The sequence below is a fragment of the Euphorbia lathyris genome, chromosome 5, assembly GCF_963576675.1.
Source record: "Euphorbia lathyris chromosome 5, ddEupLath1.1, whole genome shotgun sequence".
In the NCBI taxonomy this organism is placed as follows: domain Eukaryota; kingdom Viridiplantae; phylum Streptophyta; class Magnoliopsida; order Malpighiales; family Euphorbiaceae; genus Euphorbia; species Euphorbia lathyris.
Genome location: NC_088914.1, coordinates 35,646,381 through 35,668,165, shown reverse-complemented (window position 1 = coordinate 35,668,165; position 21,785 = coordinate 35,646,381). Strand labels below are relative to the sequence as shown.

The 21,785-nt window shown below is 36.8% G+C and overlaps 1 non-coding gene across 1 annotated transcript; it reads right to left on the bottom strand.

Annotated features, from left to right (window-relative positions):
- Positions 1-366: 366 nt before the first annotated feature.
- Positions 367-473, bottom strand: LOC136231546 (small nucleolar RNA R71). Its single transcript, XR_010689919.1, has one exon. It is a non-coding gene; the product is annotated as a small nucleolar RNA R71 (small nucleolar RNA).
- Positions 474-21,785: the final 21,312 nt, after the last annotated feature.

The window sequence follows — 21,785 nt, the reverse complement described above, 5'->3', positions numbered from 1 at the left end:
GCCACACTTATGGATTACGCTAGGCCAGGAGTGGCCGGTGTAACAAACAGTATAGTTAGACCCCAAATTAATGCACATCATTTTGAAATTAAGCATGCGTTGCTTAATATGTTGTAAAATAATGTAATGTTTTACGGGTTGCCTAACGAAAATCCTAATACCCATTTGACAAATTTCTTAGAAATTTGTGACACTTTTAAAATTACTGATGTAACTGCAGAAGCAATCAAACTTCGCCTTTTTCCTTTTACTTTGAAGGATCGAGCCAAAGAATGGTTAACTTCAATGCCAGCCGCATCAATTGAGACTTGGGAGCAATTAGCCCAAGCATTTTTATCAAAATTTTTCCCTTTAGCAAAAACCACAAGAGTCATTAAAGAGTTAACATCTTTTTCTCAAAATGATAATGAAACTCTTTATGAGGCTTAGGAACGTTTTAAAGAACTTCAACTTTTATGCCCACACCACCAATTGCCCGCCGAACTTTTAATGCAAACATTTTACAATGGACTAAATCCTACAACTAGAGGTTCATTGGACGCTATGTCTGGAGGGTTATTCATGAAGAAAACATCTGCCCAAGCAAGAGAACTTTTGGAGGAAATGGCAATCAACAGCAGTATGTGGCCCGCGGAACGTGGACACGTACCATCAGCGAAACCATCATCCTCAACAACATCATCAGTTAAAGGTATAGTGAATCTTGATCCAGTAGCGATGTCGAAAGCCCAATTTTCTGCCTTATCGCACAAAATTGATAGGTTTATGGCACCGTGTGATTCTAATGGTAAGCCAATCCAAACAGATGTGGATTACGAAGGTATGAGTGAAATTGAACAGGTAAATTTTGTCCAAGGGCAAAACCAAAATAATAACCCTTATTCCAATACATATAATCCTGGATGGAGAAATCATCCTAACTTTAACTGGAGAGATAATAATAATAATAATGCTACTGCTAATCAAAGTCGTACTACTAATTATCAAAATCAATCCAGAGACACGATTAGCACTTTATCTTCTAAAATCGACAAATTTATGGATGCTGGATGATTAACTTGATGCTATGAGCGGAAAAATAAGTAATCACGACGATGGTTTTAAACGGATCGAGAATAAATTCGATCAGCTTATTAAAAACAAATCTTCTAGCATCCATAATTTGGAGATTCAAATTGGACAACTCGCTAAATCAATTCCATCCCGCAAAGAGGGAAGTCTTCCAAGCCATACGGAAGAAAATCCGAAAGAGCTTGTTAAGGCTATCACTCTTCGTTCAGGGAAAAATTACTTAGGCCCGGAAATGCCCGGAAATTCGACCTTACCTGGAACTGATTTACCGAAGCCCAAAGAAGATACATTAAAACAAAAAGATGCACCAATTGACTCTAGTACAAAAACTTTTGTACCCAAACCACCTTTTCCACACAAAGTCCGCAATAAGGACTATGACAAACAACTTTTAACATTTTTAGACAAACTTAAGAATTTGCATATTAATTTAACATTTATGGATGCGATTACACAAATTCCCAATTATGGTAAATTCCTCAAAGATTTAATTTCAAAGAAAATCAGTTGGGAAGGAATTTCATCCATTTCGCTAACTGAAGATTGCAGTTCGATTGTGTCAAGTAATTTGCCCACAAAACTCAAGGATCCCGGATGTTTTACCATTCCGTGTAAATTGGGAGATATTGAATTTCCCAGTTGTCTCTGTGATTTAGGAGCAAGCATTAACTTGATGCCATTATCTATTTTTAATAAGTTAGGCTTAGAAGAAGACATCAAACGTACCAATATGGTTTTGCAATTAGCGGATCAAACCACTAAAAGACCATACGGTATAATTGAGGATGTTTTAGTTAAAGTTGACAAATTTATTTTTCCTACCGATTTCATTATTTTAGATTTTTTTTATGACGTAAATTGTCCGTTAATCTTTGGTAGACCGTTCATGAACACGGGACGTGCTCTAGTTGATGTGTCGGAAGGGAAAGTAGTTTTAAGAATAGGCGATGATAAGATTGAGTTTGATATGAATCAAGCGATGAAATATCCTATGGAGGATTTCGCTTGTATGAAACTTGATTTAATTGAGGAATGTGTAAATGACATTGTTCAAAAAGAACAAATAATAGAACCTATAATGAGTGAGGAACTAGAAGATAAGGACCCAGAACCTTTGATTCGAGAAGATGGACCAGTTCCGCCTTCAACTATAGTTCCACCTAAATTAGAACTTAAAGAATTACCAAGTCATTTGAGGTACGCTTTCTTAGGCGAAGGCGATTCTCTACCTATAATTATCTCTAACAAATTAACACAAGTCCAAGAAGAGAAATTGAAAGAAGTTGTTAGAAATAGGATAGGAAGTATGGGTTGGCAAATTTCAGACTTAAAAGGTATTAATCCGAGCATCGTAATGCACAGAATTCACTTAGAAGAAGATAAGCCACCTAAAGCGGATAGGCAAAGACGCCTAAATCCGAATATGAAAGAAGTAGTAAAAACTGAGATTACTAAACTTCTGGACAATGGAATCATCTACCCTATCTCGGATAGTGAATGGGTTAGTCCAATCCATTGTGTACCTAAAAAGGGAGGCATAACTGTTGTAAGGAATGAAGAAGGTGAATTAATACCTACGCGAACCACCACTGGTTGGAGGGTTTGTATAGATTATAGAAATTTAAATAAAGCAACTAGGAAAGATCATTTTCCTCTTCCTTTCATTGATCAAATGATCGAAAGGATAGCTGGTCATGCTTTCTACTGTTTTCTAGATGGTTACTCCGGATTCTTTCAAATATACATTTACCCGGATGACCAAGATAAAACAACCTTCACATGTCCTTACGGAACATTTGCATATAGGAGAATGCCCTTTGGTCTATGTAACGCACCTGCAATATTTCAACGTTGTATGACTGCAATTTTTAATGATTTCATTGAAGATATCATGGAAGTTTTTATGGACGATTTTTCAGTTTATGGAGATTCTTTTGATTCGTGCCTAGAAAACTTGGATAAAGTTTTGTCTAGGTGTGAAGAAACAAATTTGGTATTAAACTGGGAAAAATGTCATTTCATGGTTGACGAAGGAATTGTTTTAGGTCACAAAATATCTGAAAAAGGATTAGAAGTGGACAGAGCAAAAACTTCAGTAATAGAGAAACTACCCCCTCCAACTACTGTTAAGGTAGTAAGATCATTTTTAGGACATGCCGATTTTTACAGAAGATTTATTAAGAATTTTTCTGTAATTTCCAAACCACTCACTAATCTACTCATGAAAGATTCTACCTTTGATTTTAATGAAGATTGCGTTAAAGCTTTCGAAACATTAAAAACAGCTTTAGTCAGTGCACCTGTTATTGCTAAACCCGATTGGGATTTACCATTTGAAATTATGTGTGATGCAAGTGATTTAGCTGTCAGATGTGTTTTAGGACAAAGGAAGGATAAGAAACTTCATGTCATTTATTATGCAAGTCACACACTTTCCGGTGCACAATTAAACTACATCACAACTGAGAAAGAAATGTTAGCTGTAGTTTTTGCATGTGATAAGTTTAGGTCATACTTGTTAGGTTCGAAAGTTATTATTTACACTGATCATGCAGTATTAAGATATTTATTTGCTAAGAAGGATGCAAAACCACGTCTAATTAGATGAGTTTTATTGTTACAAGAATTTGATATAGAAATAAAAGACAAAAAGGGAGTAGAAAACCTTGTCGCCGATCATCTATCGAGACTTGAAGATGAAAACGGTCCCATAGGTGAAACTAACGGTATACGAGATGATTTCCCTGATGAACATCTCTATCAAATGAAAAGTGTCATGTCACCCTAGTATGCAGATATTGCTAATTATCTTGCAGCCAATATTGTTCCGGAAGGATTAAATTTCCAACAAAAGAAGAAATTTTTCTTCGACATTAAACAGTATTTTTGGGAAGATCCTTTTCTGTTCAAAACTTGTGGTGACGGGATAATTAAGAGATGCGTTGGTGAAAATGAATATGAATCCATAATGTCGGAATGCCATTCTAGCTCTTATGGAGGACATAATGGAGCTACCAAAACAGCAGCTAGAATATTTGAATGTGGTTTCTTTTGGCCTGCGATGTTTAAAGACGTCCATTCATTTATTACTCGTTGTGATAAGTGCCAAAGAACAGGAAATCTAGGAAGGAAAGATGAGATGCCCCTCACAACCATATTAGAAGTTGAAGTCTTCGATATGTGGGGAATAGATTTCATGGGACCTTTTCCCCGTTCTAATGGTAAAACTTACATATTAGTCGCCGTTGATTATGTTTCAAAGTGGGTTGAAGCAATTGCAACCCCGACGAGCGATTCTAAAGTTGTTGTTAATTTTCTTGACGATATATTTTGTAGATTTGGTTGTCCAAGAGTCATCGTTAGTGATGGTGGTGCTCATTTTATAAACCGAAGTTTTGAAACGCTTATGAAAAAATATAGAGTACGCCACCGCGTATCAACGCCATACCATCCTCAGTCAAATGGTCAGGCGGAGATATCAAATAGAGAACTCAAATGGATTCTAGAGAAAACAGTTTCATCCTCAAGAAAAGATTGGTCTTGTAAACTAAATAATGTGTTATGGGCATACCGTACTGCATTTAAAACACCAATAGGAATGACCCCATACCGATTAGTGTTTGGGAAGGCATGTCATTTGCCTGTCGAATTAGAACATAAAGCCTATTGGGCTATTAGGGAACTTAACTTTGATTTACGACAAGCAGGTAAGAAACGTTTGCTCGATTTAAATGAGTTAGATGAGTTACGCCATCTATCTTACGAAAATGCAAAAATTTATAAAGAAAAAGTGAAAAAATGGCACGATGCCAAAATTAAAGTCAAACACTTTAATGTTGGGGATAAAGTGCTGTTATTTAATTCACGACTTCGTTTATTTCCAGGAAAACTTAAGTCCAGATGGATAGGACCATATTTAGTCGTCAAAACATTCGATTATGGTTCTTTAGAACTGGAAGGTCCAAACGGAATTCGTTTCGAAGTTAATGGTAATCGATGTAAAATCTATTACGAAAATATTTCACAACTAGAGATTTCGATCGTAACAAGATTTTCTGACGTATAAATCACTCAGTTTTTCGATCACAGTTTATTTTGTTTTATTTCTTTTTATATTTTTGTTCATTTTATTTTATTTTATTTTATTTAATTTTTTTTTTCAAATGCCAATTTTTGTGATTAGATAACTTTATGTTATGATTTATATGCATAAAATATGTTTATTTCATAATTTTAGAATTAATTTTAGGAAATTAGATTGAAATTGAAGTTTCAGGCAATTCTCTGCCGAGAATTTGGAATTCTCTGCCGAGAATTCTATTTTTCAGATTTGTCCAATTAGGTTAGATTTTCTCTGAACTTACCGAGAATTATAAATTCTCTACCGTGAATCAGGACATGGCTTACGACGCTTGATTTCCGCAAGGAAATCAGCGTGTCGCGACCGCGGCTTTGCTATTCTCGGTCGCGACACGCGAAATTCCTGCACACTCAGGTTTGAATCAACCTAAACCTTTCAACAAACCTCTTGACAACTGAAACCTTAAGTTTCTTCATTCCCGAAAGGTGTCATTTTATACCTTTTCATGATTAAAACAACACCTCTTTTCATCTAAAACTTTTATAAATTAGTCCTAGAGGATTCAAGTTCTGTTACAATTCTTTTCATCTTTATCAGAACTCTGATTTCTTCAAAACACTATTTTTATTTAGTAACAGAAACTCTGTTTCTTTCAAATCGACACCATGCCTACCAAATACAAACATTCAAGGCACAATGCTGCCTCAAGCAACAAACGCCCAGACTTATCCAAGCGATATGGGGCGCCTTTTCCTATCTTCAATCACGATGAAGGTAGGCGTTATTGGAATCACCGTTACAAATTCTTCACCGGAATGTTGTATATGGATGAATTTCTTAATAGCCAATTAGGCATTACTGATGACATGAGCCGCTATATGGAACGCCTAGGGTGGACAAAATTCGCCCAAATGAGATTTCCAATAATAGGCGACTGGATACTCGAATTCTTCTGTACCGTGCGTTTCACTAATAAACGACGAGTACGTCTCAGTTTTCGTCGGGAAGGCGAAATCTTTACTTTCGGCTATCCTGAGTTGCATGCTTGGTTTGGTTTTCCCCCGAGGGATACAATCAAACGTCATCCTGGACGAGACATGACATCCTCGGACATTTGGAGAATGCTCACTGGATTCTGGCGATTCAATTCAAAACTCGCCTATAATCACTCTTTTCGCTCCAACTCCATGCTGTATCTGCACAAATTCCTGTGTCACAGTTTATTCGGTCGCACATTCAGTAGTGTGGTCCGTGACACAGATCTTTATGTCCTTGGAGATATATTCCAGGGAAATGCAGTAGATTCTTCAAAGATTCTGATGGAGGGTCTTGTCGCCGCTTCTCGATCCAAGGATAAGAAGATTGGGTTCGGTAATATAATCTGTGGAATAATTCTCGGTACAAAGGGTACCATTGATGTTCCCTGGAGTGATGATGAATTCTTCCCGACAATTGACTATGAGTTTCTCGAGCACGAAGGACTTGTAAAACGTGTCTTTCGAGCAGGGCCTCACTTTCTGTCTACACCGGAACGTGAAACTTTCGTGCAGTTTCAAATTGATCGTATTAAGGCCAGAAATATCCCACTTGATAGGGATGAGTATATAGAATAGTTTAGGTTTATAGGTTTTCTTTTTGTAAATATTTTGTGTGTTTTTGTATTATTTCATTTCATTCTTTGTTTTTATAGTTTGTTTTATTCAATAAAGTTCTATTTCATTTTAGTTCATTTACTATTTTTACAAGGTTAGATATATGTTTGATTACATTTCTTATATAATCATGGTTAAATCTATATAAAATCTATAATATTGAACAAATCATGGTTTTCTTAATTAACACATATATTCACACTTAATCCAATTTTCACAAACTTCATTCATTGAGTTTAAAACATTAATTCATTCAATTGACTAAATTCCTATAATTAATATATACTTATATGCACTTTTTATGCACTTAATATGATTCTCTTAACTTATATGCATCAATGACATTTAAGTTTCATTAATTATTCATAAACCAATTTATTACACTTTAATTCAATTTATTAAGGTTAAACCTTTGGTTTTCCTTGCAATTAATGTCATTTATTTTAGTTTTTAAGTGCAGGGACACTTTATATTAAGTTCAGGAACCAAATCATCAACAAATTTGCACAAACCATGTCAAAAGGCACCCAAATAGGCCATTTTGACCAATTCTCTACCGAGAATAATTCTCGGTATGAGCAGCAAACTTGGACGAATTTCAGGAGAAAAATTCTCTGAAAATCGCGTGCCGCGGCCGTGGCTTTGCTATTCGCAGTCGCGACACGCGTGATTTATGCCCTATTGATTCCGATTTTGCCAAAATTTTTGCCTATTCCTATTCCTATTCTACTTATACAATCACCTAATCACCCTATATAACCCTTTCTCTTACACAAACCTCACATCACCTCTATTTTTACCCAATCCCTTACTCCAAACTCTTCCCCAAAAATCTACTTTTAGTCTTCCCAATTTATTCACTCCAATTTCTATCCTCTTTTCTATTCAATCACTTCCATATTCCAAACCCCAAACTCATCTTCAAGCTTTACTCTTTCTCTCAATTCCTTCTTCTTCTTCTTCTTCTTCTTCTCAAACCCTAAAAACACTAAACACCATCACCATGGTTAGGACTAAGCGTGTTGGTAATAAGCCCGCTGTTACGGAAGCTAATCGCCTTCGGGTTCAATGTGGAGCTTATTTTGACATCACTTCGGAGGAAGAAGCCGCTCGTTTCAAACATTTTTCACAAGCCGACTGCCAATTTTTGGATATGCACTTCTTAGACTTCTATTCGGTAAGAACATTGAATTTCTCTACTCGAATTGATGCTTTTATTGAGGTGTTGGGTTGGCAAGAATTCATTAATATGCGTTTTCCGCGTATTAATGAATATGTGGTGGAATTTTTGGTCACCTTGACCATGAATAAGAAGAAAACCTCAATCTCTTTTAGGAATAATGGTATCACATACACCATTGATTATGATGAAATGGGAAATATGTTTGGTTTCCCTACCTCTAATTTTTATGATAAGCCTAAAGATTTTGATAATGATGCGGTTTGGCAAACTCTTTCGGACCAAGACTATTTTAATTCCAAGAACACTTCAAGCAAGTTGATTAAGGACAATTGTGTGTTCTTCTTTCACAAATTTTTGAGTTTCTCCTTGTTTGGTCGTGTTGAGAGTTCCAAGGTTCAGGTTCGGGATTTATATGTTTTGGATAGCTTGTTTAAAGGTTTGAGGATTGATAGCATTGGTATGTTGTTCGATAATTTGTTCCGTGCTTCGAGGGCTACTACCATTCAAATCCCTCTTTGTAATTTTATCACCGCTATTGTGTTGGGAGCTCGGGGTGAATTGGCTGATTTTGACATGTCCACCTACTGTGGGTATGTTCCACTTTTGGACATCTCGGCTCTTGAGCGAGCTCATTTATTGCAACCACAAGGTCCCCCCGTCTTTATTTCGTATGCCTCCCGTATTGCTCACCTTCGTGGCACTATGGGTGGTGGCGCTTCAAGTTCTCAATTTGCAGGTACCGAAGGCGGCGGAGAGGCGGTAGGAGAAGAAGATGAACCCCAAGCTCAACCACAACCCTAAGCACCTCAAGCGGATGATCCGGTGGATTTGCGGAGGATTTTGAACCAAATCAATTCCAACAATCGTCAAATGAATTTAAGAATTGATGATTTGGTTGAAAACAATATGGTGATGAATGACAACCTCAACCTTTTAAGGCGTGAACATCGATCGACTCGGCATCGGATGCTTTCCTTTTTCTGACGCCGCAATGTGGAGACGTCACCTACACCTCCCGATTCCCCACCTCCAGCTTAGGTTGTTTTCTTTAATTTTATTATCTTGTTATAATTTGGTACAATTTTAATTTTCATATGTTTGGTACAATTTTCCATTTTTCATTTTATGTTGAATGTTTAATTTGATACAATTTCAATCTTTGTTTCATATGCCTTATTTCGTATTTTTTTTTTATGTTTTCTCCATTATTTTTGCACAAATGAGGACATGGTCCAATTTAAGTGTGGGAGGAGACATACATATATCAATTTCTATACGTATACGAACAAATACAACAAAGATATTATTTTGCAAAACAAATAACAAATGCAACGAATCATTTATATGTAAATGCAATGAATCATTTATATGCAAATGCAACGTATTTTGCAACATAAACTTGTTTAAAACGCTATTTTTATTAACTTTACATTTTCATATGTTTTTAAAATTAATCATAAGTTAATATGATTATTTTTAGGTTATCATTATCATTAGAAATAATATTTCTATACGGGTAATATGTTTCAAAAATTTTCACGAATCTCCGATACGATTTTAAGTAAAATTGTCTCGAGTAAATGTATTTAAGTAAAAAAATTTTTATTCAATCTCTATTTTATATCATGAAATCATGATTCAATAAATCTTATTTTAAATTTTCAATTAGGTTTATAGGCTTTAAATTGAACTAGCAATTTTTAGCTCGGTTTGATTTCGTCTTACATTAACACCAATTGAAGTTTTTAAGGAAACTTTAGCCATAATACATGTTGAATTGTAAATCAATATAGGATGAATGTGCTATTTTTCTTTTTTCCCAATTTCAATTTTATAATTCATATTAATTAATCAATTAGTTAAATTCTTCACGATTGAGACCAACCTTATCACAATCGAGGTATGAAAGGGAAGAAAATTAAGTACCGTTTACTTTTGGCCACGGTTGCGACCACCCTTATCACAACCGAGGTATGGAAGGAACGTTTAAAGCAAAAATAATAAGCGTGTTTAAGTTTAAAGTAACGATCGTGTCCACCCATGGCATGGTCGGTACCTCTTAAGCAAACACTAAGTAAAGTAAAAATACGTATAAGGTTACGGTTGAAACCACCCTTATTTCGGGCGTAACCAAGCAAATAAAATCAAGTGCTTATTCATTTTAATATATCTCATATATTAGTTAGGTTTGGGAAAGGAAATTTAGTGCTTTGAAATGCTTTGAGATGAAAGATTCAAAAACATGCGTGCTTATTTCGTCCCGAATGCTTCAATACAAAATTGGAAATACAAGACGAGTGATATATCGTATTTATACTAAGTTAGTTTGATATTTTGCGTATAAATTTGCCATGCGAAGTTAGTCTTTTCGGCTTAACTGATTTAAAAGGTAATATAGAGATATATGTTTTATTTTCGTAAAGAGATTAGTTAGAGAATGAATTCAGTGAAATTTTGCTCGGGACTAGCAAAAGATTAAGTGTGGAGATTTGTTAAGCCCAAAATATACCTAAAATATCATCATTAATTACATCAATATTGCTACCTATTTATGCTATTTATAACTGTTTAGAATACTTTTACTTCCGAATATGTTTCTTTCATGCAAGGTACATAAATATTTGGTAAAATCCAAAAAGGAGTAAAAAGAGCTCAAAAATAGAAGAAAAGCCCTACAAAAGGAGTCGAAGACGACAAAAATTAATAACACCAAGTTGAGGACACGAACGAGAGCCAAAGAAGTGAAAAAAGCTCTGTGCCACGACCGCGGCCCCCAATATTCACGGTCGCGACACGCGTCCCTCAGCCTCTCCTTCCCTTCGTCCGAAGTACAAGTTGTTGCTCCCCCATTCTCGGTACGAGCAGGAGTTTGAAAAAGCCTAGTTGCACACTTTCGTTTTCGATGAAACACGATCGTTCGGGTGGATAGAAACGTCCTTTCGCAGCGGACACGATCCTTCACAACGGACACGACACTTCAATCAAGACTCTTCAACATCTATAAATAAAGAGTTGATGGAGAGTTGAAATATAATGATATATGTAGAAAAAAGAGATTAGTATAGAATTTATGTAGAAATTCCGAATCAAGTGATTCAGAAGTTAGATTTCGATTCTGTAAAAAGCAATGATAACTCGGGGAAAAATCCTTGATCGGAGCACGTCCCTGTGAGGCGCCGTTGGGATCGGCCGGGGACACTCTGATGCCAAAGTCAGTAAGGAAGATCAAGAGAGAAAACTGAATTGACGAAGAGTAAGTGAATGTGTACCTTGATAGCCTAGGGATGTAGGCTATATATAGCTAAGAAGTTGTAACCTTCAGCAACTAGAAGGTCTCCATTAATGCTCCATTAATGGCGGTTACAGGTTATCTTTAACCTGGCGGTTAGCTAATTGATAGCTCATTAATGGTCTTTATGGCCGAGTCGGCGGTTTGCCGTTACTGTGATGAATCAGGTGAAAGAGGAGATTCGCCTCATAGGTTCGCCAGCGGATCTCACTGAGCTGAACCGTGGAGATCCGCCATCCGGTTCTTCTTGCGGCGTTCTCAAGGTGAATATCCCTTTTGTTCCTACCCCATAGGATTATGATTCGCCTTTAGGGACTTATTTTCTTCAGTTCTGCCATATTGAGGAGAATGACCTGCCCTTAGGGATCAGTAAGAATGATCAGCCATTTAGGGACTTTTGTGCATTTTGTGGAGGCGAGACTTTGTTATTTCTATGATGAAGATGAGGATTCATTACTTTGATGAAAATGAGACTTCATTGTTTGGATAAAGACGAGGCTTCATTGATTGGATGAAGATGAGGCTTCATTGATTGGAGATGAAGACGAGGCTTCATTGATTGGATGAAGACGAGGCTTCATTGATTGGATGAAGATGAGGCTTCATTGATTGGATGAAGACGAGGCTTCATTGTTTGGAGATGAAGACGAGGCTTCATTGATTGGATGAAGACGAGGCTTCATTGATTGGATGAAGACGAGGCTTCATTGTTTGGAGATGAAGACGAGGCTTCATTACTTGGAGATGAAGACGAGGCTTCATTATTTGGAGATGAAGACGAGGCTTCATTAGTTGGATGAACCCTTTGCTTTCCAGAACTATTTTTACTAATGCATTATATCTTTTAGCAAGTAATTTTCTAGAATCTGGTTTAGTATTTCTCCGATTGTTTAGGGTAGGTGGCCAGCCGTACCCCAATGTGTGAACCTTTGTGAAGGTTTAGAAGCTGTTCTATTCCTTCTAGAGGAAGTAAAGCTGCCTAGGGGATCAACTTGCTACCTATCTTTGAGGTGAAGCGATCCGCCCGTAGGACTTGTGAACCCTTCTTTGGGAAGGGAGTGAGAGAGTGTAAAGTCCTTGCGTCCAAGGAATGTTTTAACTCTTTCTCGAATGGTGATCATCTAAAGATGGATCCGCCCATGAGAGTGTTCTCCTATCTTTGAGGAGAAAGTTGAGGGTGTAATGATCTCATGTTTGAGACGATTTTAACCCGCTTTTGATGGTGGTCAATCCTTTTCTTGTCTTTGAGGAGAGAGTTGAGCTCATTTGAAAGCTCCTGAGGGTCTGTGCTTCTTATCTTTATGGAAAGGGGATCCGCCCGTGATGGGATCAATTGTCCTATCTTTGAGGTAATTGATCCGCCTGTGGAACTTTTCATTCGCCAGCCACTGGGCGTATATCAGCACTAAAAGCTAGGCAAATGAATATAAGAAGTATGGCGAGAAAGAATAAATTATAATATGTAGGATACTATAACAGTTTAATGCACATATAAGAATACGTAAAAATACTGATTTTTAGGCCTATGGTTCCGTCTTTTCTGAGCAACTAGAACTGCATCCTCAATGATGTTTAACTTATGAGTAATCACATCTGGGCTTACTCCTGTGGGGATCTCATTCTCCTATGTAAATACGCTTTCAGACTCAATGAGAACTTTTTTAACATCCTCTTTGATCTCAAGTTTTAATCCTTTGGCGATCCGCACCCGCTTTCCATCAGCAATAAGGAGCGTTTCTGTGTCGCCCAAAGCTGTAGTGACAAGTTAATATTTCTCACCTTCGTCCTCTTTGGATTATGGGCGGATTGATAGTGACGCCGAGTATAAGTCTCTTTAGCCACCTTTTGGTTCCCGCTAATCATTACTCCTCCTTTGCTGGTGGGAATGTACATTGTCAGACGACGGATGGAAATTAGGGCTGCAACCTCTGGCCCTTGGTCTGGATAGTGTGACCCGTCACTCCAATGATGTCAACAATGGTTGTTTCTATTTGGATCAGATCAACCTTTAGTTTGGAGAATGCACCTATGGTGATGACATTGCAAGAACTGCCCGTGTCTACCATTACTCGCTTCATTTCATCTCCCATCCTTCAATTGTCAACGCATCTGTATGTGGAGAGATTACTGGACCTGTTTCTGCAAAAGGAGCAATGGAGGGATGGTTTATCTAGAGCAGATATTTTTGCTTTTTCCACGGGTGGCTGATACACTGGTCCATCTGCTATGACATTAATGACACTTTTGAATTTATTTTTGGGATCTGTCTTCTACTTGTCGTCTTGTTATTTGTTATTCTGGACAAAGCTATCTAGTTTGCCAGCTCCCAGCAAGCTTCAGTGTGGTGGCCAACCAATGTGGTGGCCAACCTGTAGTACGCTTTGGTGTTTCTTCCAACGGTTACATGCTCCCCTCCTTTGGGTTCGGGATATGTAATGTCCCGCTTATATTGAATCTTTTCTTTTATATTGTGGCAAGTTGGAAGCTTTAAACATTCTGTCCGCTTCGTACCCCAGGATCCGTGCTGTGAATGGCGAATTCATGTTAACTTGATGGCGTACCTTTCTGCATTGTTCTCTTGTCTATATAGAGCGGCATGCACTCGCCTTTCAATCTCATCATTCGTATGTTCAATGTTGAATCATGATGGTGAAGCCGGTTCTTGATCTTGATCTCGATCATGTTGAGGTTATGCTTGGAGATATGGTTTAACGCGGATGGATGTTGTCACAACCGTGGGAGCCATTTTATCTAACTTCTGATATCTTGTCTCCGCATCCTTCAACATTTTGCTAACATAATAGATGGAGAAATGCTGACCTTCTTCTTCTTAAATAACCACGGTGCACATAGCTTTATCCATGACAGATTGATACAAATGCAGGTCTCCCCTTCAGATTGGTCTGCTCATCAAGGGTGGTTCTGCTAGGAATTGTTTTATACCTTGATATGCTTGTTGACAATCTTTCTAGTACGATGATTCGACCGTTCAACCTCTGGATCTTTCTCACCCATCGTGGGGCTTTCATTTAGGCGCTCTTTTCACCTTTTTCCTCGCATGGCTTTTATTTAGGCGCTCTTTTCACCTTTTTCCTCGCATGGCTTTTATTTTATCTGGATTTGCTCTAACTCCTTTTTGGCCAATGACATAGTCAAGGAATTTTTCTGAAGTGGCTCTGCATATACACTTCTTTGGATTGAGCTTTATTTTTCACATTAGTGTTTGCACTGGTTGTAGTATTAGCAACTCCCTTGTACCTGTGGGTTAGCGCTGAAAGAACTCCAGAAGTGGGGCATACTCTGTCCATTATTAAAGGATTGTGGTAAGTCATAAAAACTATATTCACTTACCTTGGGGATCAATGGCTTGATCCATGGAACATACTTCATAGCAAAAGAATGTTTGCATTTGCCTTGTTGGCAAATATCATGTATGATGCAATTCTCTTTATGGAATTTTTAGTTCATCTTGGAATCAACTTAATAATTCCTTCACGTTGGTCCCTGACTCTAGAATGAACTTAGTCAAAGGATAAAACCGAGTAAATATTATATGTCAAACAAATTCATAATAGAATTTTAATCGTGCTTGTTTTAATAATAATATCACGTATAACGGTCATAACCATAAAGATTGCTACTGCACATGAATATCATAATGAATTCTTAATAAATAACCATAATGAGAATGATTTAAGAATAATGTCCTTTTGTATTTCAATGCGCATTAATATCCAAGATAGCATATTTATTTTAAACGTCATAAAAGTTATGACATTCTATATTGGGTAAGATATCTTACATAGTTGCTATTTACTTGCAATTAATATTGTGCATCCATACATTAATGGCATTCAGAGATCATTAAAACCTCATTTGAATGAGGTGTAATTAAAGAAAGGTAAGTGATGATTTAATAATATAGTTATATATAAAATTACTCTTATATCATTTCATTTGTACGAATAAAATAAAAGAGAAAGGGTAATTTTGGAAGAAAAATATATGTACCATGATTCTCCTCCAATTTGGAGTATAAGGAAAATTACTCAAAATCCACTCTCACCTACCTTCACATACAATCCTCCAATCTTTAAGGAATTCTCATGTATATCCTAAGAATTTTGCATAAATTAATGTTCTGATCCGAAACCGACACTTGCACTATTTTGTAGTTAGCTCAGGACATGAAAGTTTTGTTTATCCAATTTGGTAATTCATCAGCCCATAATGGCCTTAATAGTTAGGGACAATTACAGGATAATTACAAATAGACTCAATATTTTCAAGTCTCTTGTGTTGGTAACAGAAATTCTAACAATGTCAAATAAACAGTTTTTTATATGAATAGACACATCCTTGTAAAAAAGGGAATGAAATAACTGTTTGACAAAACAATATTCAAAAATATGAATTTTTGATATTAAAAGTACTATATAGGAGAAAAGCCATATATAGATGGTGAATTGTACAAGGAAAAACCAAATATGATTTTTTTTGTAATTTCTTCTAATAGTTATATGCATGTTCATCCAAAAGACCGACCAAATCTAAATCATTTGTAATTACATGAGCCCTTTTATGATATTTTAATATCAAATGACAAAATCACATTGAATGGATGATTTTTTTTTTTTGTAAATCCCAAGATTACGGGTTTTATACATGCGTTTGTACTAATTCAATGATAATATCATATTACACTTGTCATGCATAAAAATATGAGGGCATAGTAAGCATGCAAGATTTAATGAAAGATTTGTGTTTATAACTTCATCTTTCACAGTTTATTAGATTTATCATAATAACATGTAATGATATTCATAGCACTTTATAAGAGTGAGGGATCTCAATTTTCTTTAATTAAAAATGGAACAAGAAAGGGGAGGAAACTTATCTTTTTCATCATAAAATTCCAGATTTAATGTAGAAAACTCTTTCCCACCAATATATGGAGAACTGTATCTTTGGATAGATTTGTTGTACTGATTGAGCCAAAGTTTGAGATTGTGATTTCTATTCTATTGACTCCATTGTTTTGTTCTTTGTGAAACTCTATACAATCAAGATTTTGTGATCTTCTGTTTGTTAGAGATCCACGTTCACCGCACCAATTGATAACTCGAAAATCCTTGATCGGAGCACGTCCCTGTGAGGCGCCGTTGGGATCGGCCGGGGACACTCCGATGCCAAAGTCAGTAAGGAAGATCAAGAGAGCAAACTGAATTGACGAAGAGTAAGTGAATGTGTACCTTGATAGCCTAGGGATGTAGGCTATATATAGCTAAGAAGTCGTAACCTTCAGCAACTAGAAGGTCTCCATTAATGCTCCATTAATGGCGGTTACAGGTTATCTTTAACCTGGCGGTTAGCTAATTGATAGCTCATTAATGGTCTTTATGGCCGAGTCGGCGGTTTGCCGTTACTGTGATGAATCAGGTGAAAGAGGAGATTCGCCTCATAGGTTCGCCAGCGGATCTCACTGAGCTGAACCGTGGAGATCCGCCATCCGGTTCTTCTTGCGGCGTTCTCAAGGTGAATATCCCTTTTGGTCCTTGGGATAATATTCTGTCAGTAAGATGAATATCCCTTTTCGTATTCTTTGATCCGTCAATGCGTATGTACGCTCTCCTTGAGAGCTATGGCGGGTCTCCGCTACTCGCTCTCATCGGGCGTATCTCGTTATGGCGTATCTCGCCATGGTCCACGTGGCGTGGCATAATGCTAGAGACTCCTTCCTTTTCCTCATTATTTGCATATTCTCCCCTGCATTAATTATCATTAATTCCACATTAATCATGTATAAATATCTCTTTTAGAAGGAATAATGGTTTGCCATTATTTCTATTAATTTTCCCTTATTCCTTATTCAAGAATAATTTGGGTTGTTATCAAGCAATATGCTGTACACACATTGTTTCTTCAATAATAACAAGTTTAGTAGCGTTTAGACATTGTTCCAGTTTAGTTTTCATTTTGGTAGTAGACCGACCCAGTCTCTATTACGAAGATTCAACGAGAAGATTGAGTAGAGGATCCGCCCCTGAGCCTGACAAACTCTAACGAAACCCAAGGAAAGGATTGATCAACCCGTTCACTTGCAAGCCGTCGAATGTTTCCATGCTCCATGTTCTCTGTAAACTTGTATCAATTTATATTTCATCTAATAAAGTCCGTTCTATTCGATAGATTTTTATGCAGCACTTATGGTAACCAATCCACTAAAGTGACTGCTGGTGTTTTCATTAAAACGTATTTAATCCAAAATCTTTACAAGGAAACTTTGTTGAACACTTAGGCAAATTATTATCTCGAAAGAGTTTTAATTTGATTAAGGGCAACTATCTCGAAAGGGTTTTGTCATGTTCAAAGCCAATTAATTAGAGGTTCCGTCATTTATTTCATCTTTATAATTCGTACAAAGTTTAAAGTTGTTTTCTTTGCTTAATGCAAACGAATACATTCGTTTACTTTTCTAAAAAGTACTAAAAGTTCATATCTTGCAAATTCATTCTTAAATCAGAATATTTTCTAGCATTTTCATAATCTAACCTAATTCTCATTCTAGCAATTTCAAAACCAAAACCGATTAAACGATTTTTCCATATTATAAACCTTAAAAGTAAATTTAACCGATTGTAAATAAGTTTTGTTTGAAAAAACGTTCCCTGTGGGATTGATATCTTTTATTACTACAAGCGTATACCGTGCACTTGCGGAAATCGCTCAACACCCCTCGCATTGATAATGTCTTCATGCTGAACTTAGAGAAAAAGTTTTCAAAAACTGTATGCTTAGTATCAAAGGAAGAAAATTCCTGACTATGGCACAGGAAACTTGGTCATGTAAGTATGGACCTTCTGGCCAAATTAGCAAGAAAGCAATTGGTTGAGGGACTGCCAGAACTTAAATTTGAAAAAGATCAACTATGCCACGCTTGCCAAGCTGGAAAACAAACCAAACAATCTTTTCATATCAAAAACATTGTCTCAACTAAGCGTCCATTAGAGTTACTACACTTGGATCTCTTCGGTCCAGTCCAGCCGCTGAGTCTAGGTGGAAGAAGATTTTCCTTGGTCATTGTAGATGACTTTTCTCGGTACACTTGGATCATCTTGCTGAGTAGCAAGGATGAGACCTTTGAGACATTTTCAAATTTGGTTAGAAAACTTGAAAATGATAAAGACCTAAAATTGGCTCACATCCGAAGTGATAATGGTGGAGAATTAAAAAACCAACAGTTTGTTGAATTCTGTGAAGCCAGCGGCATTGACCATAATTTTTCTGCTCCCAGAATGCCTCAACAAAATGGGGTTGTTGAAAGGAAGAACAGAACCTTGGTTGAAATAGCCAAGACAATGCTGAGTGAGCATAGGCTTCCAAAGTACTTTTGGGGAGAAGCTGTCAACACAGCGTGCTATATTCTTAATAGGGCTCTTGTTAGACCTATACTAAAGAAAACCCCCTACGAACTTTGGAAAGGACGAAAGCCCAATATTGGATACTTTCGTGCCTTTGGCTGTAAATGTTTTATTTTGAATACCAAAGATAGCTTAGCTAAGTTTGACTCAAAAGCTGATGAAGCTATCTTTTTAGGCTACTCAACAAACAGTAAAGCATACAGAGTTTTCAATAAACAAACTCAAGTTTTAAAAGAGTCAGTACATGTTGAGTTCGACGAAACTAACCCTGCAGGAAGATATCAGCCGCTGATCGAGGATGATCCACACTCAGCACCTGCTGATCAACATACAGCCGCTGAGTCATTCCCTCAAGGGCTGACCAAAGGTAAAAGTGAACCTCAAATTGTTTTCAATGACCAATCTACACCTGCAGAGATTGTTGAAACACAGATAGCACAAGACATCAATCTACCAAAGGAGATAAGGATACCAAGAGGACACTCAGAGAGTGCTATTCTTGATGCCGCTGAGAATACCCTGATGACAAGAAATCAACTTAGGAGATACCTCAGCAACGTAGCCTTCGTCTCAGTTCAGGAACCAAAGAACTTCGCTGATGCTGAGCACGATGAATTCTGGATGAGCGCAATGCAAGAGGAACTTGATCAATTGAGAAGAAACGATGTATGGGAGTTAGTGCCACATCCAAGGAGTCAGAAGACCATTGGAACAAGATGGGTCTTCCGCAACAAGCTGGATGAACAAGGAAATGTAGTCAAGAACAAAGCAAGACTTGTAGCTCAGGGCTACAGTCAGCAAGAAGGTATTGACTACGGTGAGACCTTTGCCCCAGTGGCAGGGCTAGAGGCTATTAGAATTTTATGCGCTTATGCAAGTTATATGAACTTTAAACTGTTTCAAATGGATGTTAAGAGTGCATTCCTTAATGGAGTTATAAACGAGGAAGTCTATGTTAATCAGCCTCCAGGGTTTGAGGATCCTAAATTCCCAAACCACGTTTATAAACTCAAAAAGGCTCTGTACGGCCTCAAGCAAGCACCACGTGCTTGGTATGAGAGGCTGACCAGTTTCCTGCTGACTAGAAATTATGTCAGAGGCAAAGCTGATACAACCTTATTCATTAAGAGAAAGGGTAAAGACACCCTGCTGGCTCAAATATATGTTCATGATATTATTTTCGGTGCTACTAATGAGTCAATGTGCAAGGAATTTAGCAAGCAAATGCAGACTGAGTTTGAAATGTCAATGATGGGAGAACTCAACTTCTTCCTTGGACTTCAAATCAAACAAGGGAAAAATGGCATCTTCATCAGTCAAGCTAAATATGCCAAGGAGATATTGAAGAAATATGATCTTGAAAACTGCAAGCCAATATCTACTCCTATGGGCACTGACACTGTCCTTTGTGCTGACGAGAATGGTAAGTGTTAAGCCCAAAATATACCTAAAATATCATCAATAATTACATCAATATTGCTACGAATTTATGCTATTTATACCTATTTAGAATACTTTTACTCTCGAATATATTTCTTTCTTGCAAGGTACATAAATATTTGGTAAAATCCAAATAGGAGTAAAAAGAGCTCAAAAACAGAAGAAACCCCCTACAAAAGGAGTCAAAGATGACGAAAATTAATAACGCCAAGTCGAGGACACGAACGAGAGCCGAAGAGGTGAAAAACGCTCCGTGCCGCGACCGCGGCCCCCAATATTCACGGTCGCGACACGCGTCCCTCAGCCCTCCTTCCCTTCGTCCGAAGTACAAATTGTTGCTCCCCCATTCTCGGTAGAGAATTTAATATTCTCGGTACGAGCAGGAGATTTTAGAAGCCTAGTTACACACTTTCGTTTTCGACAAAACGCGATCGTTCGGGTGGATAAAGACGTCCTTTCGCAGCGGACACGATCCTTCACAACGGACACGACACTTCAATCAAGACTCTTCAACATCTATAAATAAAGAGTTGATGGAGAGTTGAAATATAATGTTATATGTGTAGAAGAAAGAGATTAGTGTAGAATTTATGCAGAAATTCCGAGTCAAGTGATTCAGAAGTTAGATTTAGATTCTGTTCAAAAGTAATATGATGTACACACATTGTTTACTAAATAATAACAAACTCAGTAACGTTTAGACATTGTTCCAGTTTAGTTTTCATTTTGGTAGTAGACCGACCCAGTCTCTATTACGAAGATTCAACGAGAAGATTGAGTAGAGGATTCGCCCCTGAGCCTGACAAACTCTAACGAAACCCAAGGAAAGGATTGACAACCAGTTCACTTGCACGCCGTCGAAGAATTCAATGCTCCATGTTCTCTGTAAACTTGTATCAATTTATATTTCATCTAATAAAGTATGTTCTATTCGATAGATTTTTATGCAGCACTTATGGTAACCAATCCACTAAAGTGATTGCTGGTGTTTTCATTAAAACGTATTTAATCCAAAATCTTTACAAGGAAACTTTGTTGAACACTTAGGCAAATTATTATCTCGAAAGAGTTTTAATTTGATTAAGGGTAACTATCCCGAAAGGGTTTTGTCGCGTTCAAAGCCAATTAATTAGAGGTTCCGTCATTTATTTCATTTTTATAATTCGTACAAAGTTTAAAGTTGTTTTCTTTGCTTAATGCAAACAAATATACTTGTTTACTTTTCTAAAGTACTAAAACGTTCCTGTTTTGCAAATTCATTTTTAAATCAGATACTTTCTAACATCTTCATATTCTAATCTAATTCTCATTCTAGCAATTTCAAAACCAAAACCGATTAAACGATTTTCCATATTATAAACCTTAAAGTAAATTTAACCGATTATAAATAAGTTTTGTTGAAAAACGTTCCCTGTGGGATCGATATCTTTTATTACTACAAGCGTATACCGTGCACTTGCGGAAATTGCTCAACAAGTTTTTTGGCGCCGTTGCCGGGGAACGCCAAAATTTTTGACAAAATTTTAAATTTTTCGTGTTTTATTACGAATCTAGGTTTATTCATACTTATTCAAACTTTTATATTTTATTTATTTTCAATTACTAACATATTTATTTTTCAAATTCTGTTTTGTAGGTAGTTTCTGTT